At 36.7% G+C, this 4,758-nt stretch overlaps 1 protein-coding gene across 3 annotated transcripts in view; it reads left to right on the top strand.

Annotated features, from left to right (window-relative positions):
• The window catches only part of LOC106884437 (very low-density lipoprotein receptor), a 308,659-nt gene that overhangs the window by 115,511 nt on the left and 188,390 nt on the right, over nt 1–4,758 (top strand). The gene's annotated exons all lie outside the window — the stretch shown is intronic.

The raw sequence follows: 4,758 nt of genomic DNA, 5'->3' as shown, positions 1-4,758 counted from the left end.
ATATAAACATATATATATATATATTTATATAGTGGTACATTGTTGTACTACTATCCTATTTATATATGTGTATGTATGTCTGTATGTATGTATATATTCATATATATATGCGGCTGTGTTCGTATATCATAAAAAGCCAGGCTGTTCTCATCTCTCTTCCTCCACTACTTATACACACACCATGCATATAAAATCTGTTTTATAATAGGTTTGTTTTGTGTCGCCTCTGTGCAATGTAATGTATTTTGTTGTTCTCGTTGTTGTTTCTGTAATGGTAGTTTTTGTTACCTTTGTTGTTCGGTGTATTTGACGAATATGTGTTCCAAGTACAAAGACATGTGTTTCAAATAATCCGAAATTTAAAGACATTGGTTCACTTGCCACAGAACTGTCAGAATTTAAACTAAACACAAATAAAATGAAATAATAATAAATCTTAAAAAATAAAAATAAAATCATGAAAGAGTAGAGACAGCGTTGAATGCTTATAGTAGTAGTAGTAGTAGTAGTAGTAGTAGTAGTAGTAGTAGTAGTAGTAGTAGTAGTAGTAGTAGTAGTAGTAGTAGTGGTGGTGGTGGTGGTGCTGACAATGACGGCGGTCGTAATGATGGTGGTGGTGATAGTAGTGATTGTAGTGGTGGTGCTAGTTCAGGTTGTAGTTGTGCTGATGGTTGTTGTAGCAGTATTGGCAGTGGTAGGGCCGATAGGCATTGGGATGATATTAATGCAAGCAAATGGTATTTGTGGAAATGGCTGTGGTTGTAATGGTGGTGGCGGCGGCAGCGGTAGTAGTGGTGGTGGTGTCGAAATGTAAAGAAAGCAGGCTGGCGACCGTACTACGACAGAATGCTGAAAAGTTCCTGGCTTTAAAGGTTTCTCGAAAGGCCTGGCCGGAGGCCCAAATTTCCGAATTGTTTTACAGGGCTTAGAAAAAACTGAAGGACCGCTGCAATAAGTGGGTTAATCTGATAGAGGAAAATGTTAAATAAAATTATAATTAACTGATTCTCCTGTATTTTTTTTTTTTTTTACCCAAAACCAAGAACTCTTCAGCACCCCCTCAAAGTTCTGGTAGCAATTGCAGAAATTTTATTAAATATATAGGTGATTCTCATTGCTGCTCTCTCATTTCGCAAATAAATTCTCTCAAAATAGCTGTGCTTTTGCAGAACAAAACGGTATGGAGAATCGGAAGTGGGGAGTAGTTTTTTAACAGAATGTTGAAACTAATCCAAATCGGTTGTCTGAGTATGGTGCTACCAAATAATACTGACTCATTTCACATTATATGTCCAGAAGAATATGTGTGTTTACGTCTTTGTGCTTGTTTACGTCCCGGTAATCTAGCGGTTCAGTTATAGGGAACAATAGAACTAATTCCGGACTAAAAATAAGTGCTGGAGCCAATCGTTCAACCAAACTCTGCTTGGCCAGAGTCCAATAACTGAAACAAGCAAAAGGTAAAATGCAGACTGACGGGGGTCTATGTAGACAACTCAGAGTATATGTACAGTTCGAAAGTAAAATAAATTGTTTTGCAGAGAGCAACAGGAACAGCTCAAGTTTCGGCCAAATAAAGGGTACTGACCGAAACTTTAACGCTTCTTATTTGTTTACTGCCCACAAGGGGCTACACACAGAGGGGACAAACAAGGACAGACAAACAGATTAAGTCGATTATATCGACCCCAGCGCGTAACTGGTACTTAATTCATCGAACCTGAAAGGATGAAAGGCAAAGTCGACCTCGGCGGAATTTGAACTCAGAACGTAACGGCAGACGAAATACCTATTTCTTTACTGCCCACAAGGGGCTACACACAGAGTGGACAAACAAGGACAGACAAATGGATTAAGTCGATTATATCGACCCCAGTGCGTAACTGGTACTTATTTAATCGACCCCGAAAGGATGAAAGGCAAAGTCGACCTCGGCGGAATTTGAACTCAGAATGTAGCGGCAGACGAAATACCGCCAAGCATTTCGCCCGGCGTGCTAACGTTTCTGCCAACTCGCCACCTTATACGCTTCTTACTTGCGGCCAATCAATATTTTCCATTTCCGATATATAAATACTACTTTAAGATTAAGATTTCCATAGGTGTTCCATACTTTCAAACAATCTATAAGACTCACACGCAAACATTATATCATAGATATCATACAACAGGTATAAGAATACATGTTCATAACAAAAATGTTTTCTGGCCTAACTGTTTAAGTTTATATGTATATACCATGGTACCCTTGGACGTGGATAACATTTGGTCGAAGAAAACTGCATATAATTCCGTCGTATATATACATGTATGTGTGTTCATGTGTATGCTCACGTGCATATTTACACATATGTAAACATATACATACATCCATTTATAAATACATATAGGCGGCGAGCTGGCAGAAACGTTAGCACACCGACCGAAATGCTTAGCCGTATTTCGTCTGTCTTTACGTTCTGAGTTCAAATTCTGCTGAGGTCGACTTTGCCTTTCATCCTTTCAGGGCCGATAAATTAAGTTCCAGATGTGTACTGGGTCGATTTAATCGAATGGCCCTCACCCCCCAAATTTCGGGCCTTGTGTCTAGAGTAGAAAAGAATATACCCATAGCTACTTTATGAAATATATCTTTCCTATTATAAGACGATAAAGGCGGCAAGCTGGTAGAATCGTTAGCACACCGGGCAAAATGTTTAACGTCATTTCGTCCGTCTTTACGTTCCGGGTTCAAATTCCTCTGGGGTCGACTTTGCCTTTCGTCCTTTCGGTGTCGATAGAATAATGAACTTTGGAGTTGTTGTTATCGACTTATCCACTCCCTCGAAATTTGCTGGCCTTGTACAAAAATTTGAAATCAGTTTATAAGACAGTACCTCGTGTTAATTGTGAATGGAATTTGGCTGCTCATTCTAGCACAAAAAAGCAACTACGACCACATAGAGGCTTCTTCATGTAATCTAGTTAGTTTCCTGGCATGCGTAAATTAAGATGAAATGTTTCTTTAGACGGAAATAATTTTCTTAATAGAAATTTATATATACCCACTTTAGCTTATTCACCTGTGTATGTACTTTAACGGAGATCTAGAGCATCCTGTATTGGATATCAGTCGTGTCTTTGGTGCTGTGAGATTATGGCACAGTTGGATATGGAACCAGCAGAATGGTTTGTCGATGTATTTATTTTATCGATTCTGAACAGGTGATATTGTGTATTGTTTTATCGATTCGAAACACATAAACAACAGCACTGAAACCAGTGTAGTTTTATTCCAGAGTTGCATTTATTTGAGAGGAAAAACCTTTGACGTATCAGCAAATTAATATTTTAACATCGTTGGGCACAACGACTCGCATCTAATGGGAAAGGTAATTAAGATAACATAGCATTCATAGATTTTTTCATAGTGACATTAGTGATGGAATATAGAAATATCAGCTCTCTAATTATACCTTCAAAATATTTGTTTCATCAAAAGACGACGCTTCTGTGAGATATTTGGAATACATTATACACTTCTTGTTAAATATATGACAGCTGATTGAAGAGACTAGTATGAATTTATAACATCTAGAGTAATTTCTTGAGAAACAGACCCAACCCAGAAGTGATTTCCTACTACTTTTCCAAGTAGAGATGAAGCCCAAACTTTTCCCCAAGAAGCTATCGATTTATTCACGTAAATAAATCGATAAAAACCATGGCATATCAAGTTCTGATGAGAAACACAGTCTTGTAGTAGATGGGATCTCGAGACATATAGGTTTCAAACTGAATACCTCAGCACCTATGGAATTTCACTTTAAATCATTCCCTGTGATTTATGGTTTGTGTCTTTATTTGTTTTTTTTTAATATATATTTTAAATAACTTGTGGCACCTATTTCGCATATTCTGGTGATTTTCCTGTCTTTTTCACGGATCTCAAATATGTTTGTGAGTTTAACCCTAAATTCTGTGATACAGCAAGGCAAGAAAACCCAAACAAAAGTAAACGAACGAAGACATCCTATTTTAATTCCTAATCGGTATTTGTTATTCGATATCGTGAATCAACATTGAATAAACGTCCATCTGTCTCTGACAGGAGAAATCCTGGAAATAAAGCAGAAACAAAAATAAATCTGAGTAAAAAAGTAAAATAGATAAAATAAAATAAAATAAAACGTGATAATAAATAAATGAACGAGTTTCCAAATCCGAATTTCTTTTTTCGTTCAACTTGAAGATCTGTAAGATATTAAGAATGACAAAAATAGGATAAATAAATAAATCAAATTCTTAACATTTGTTAAATTCGTTTAAGTTATTGACGATGTTCTCAAACAAACAAACACTGGTGTGGTTTACAGCTCGTTATCCTAAAAGAAAATAACTGAATGCTGCCACAAGATGTTTGTTTCAAAATAATTACTCAAGTCATTCGACTTGATGAAACAAGTGCATGAATGCCAGGCCTTCGTAAAAATGTTTAAACATAGCAAATTTCTTCAAAATACAAATAGGAATTATTTTTACGTAGGCTTGAAGCTCGAAAGTTACTGAAAACATCATATAATACTTAAGGGGAAATTAAACGAAAGACTTTGTCTTATTATTTTGCAACGGTTTCCACACTTTTTCACTACAATGGATTCACCTACATTTTGTTGAAATGAATCTTTTGTTTCCAACAGATCTCAGTCTTTTGAAATATGTTTCCCAGCCACATGGTTCCGGGTTCAGTTCCACAGCGTGGCACCTTGGGCAAGTGTT

This window comes from Octopus bimaculoides, chromosome 8, assembly GCF_001194135.2.
Source record: "Octopus bimaculoides isolate UCB-OBI-ISO-001 chromosome 8, ASM119413v2, whole genome shotgun sequence".
NCBI classification, from domain to species: Eukaryota; Metazoa; Mollusca; class Cephalopoda; order Octopoda; family Octopodidae; genus Octopus; species Octopus bimaculoides.
This window is presented reverse-complemented; position numbering and strand designations above follow the sequence as displayed.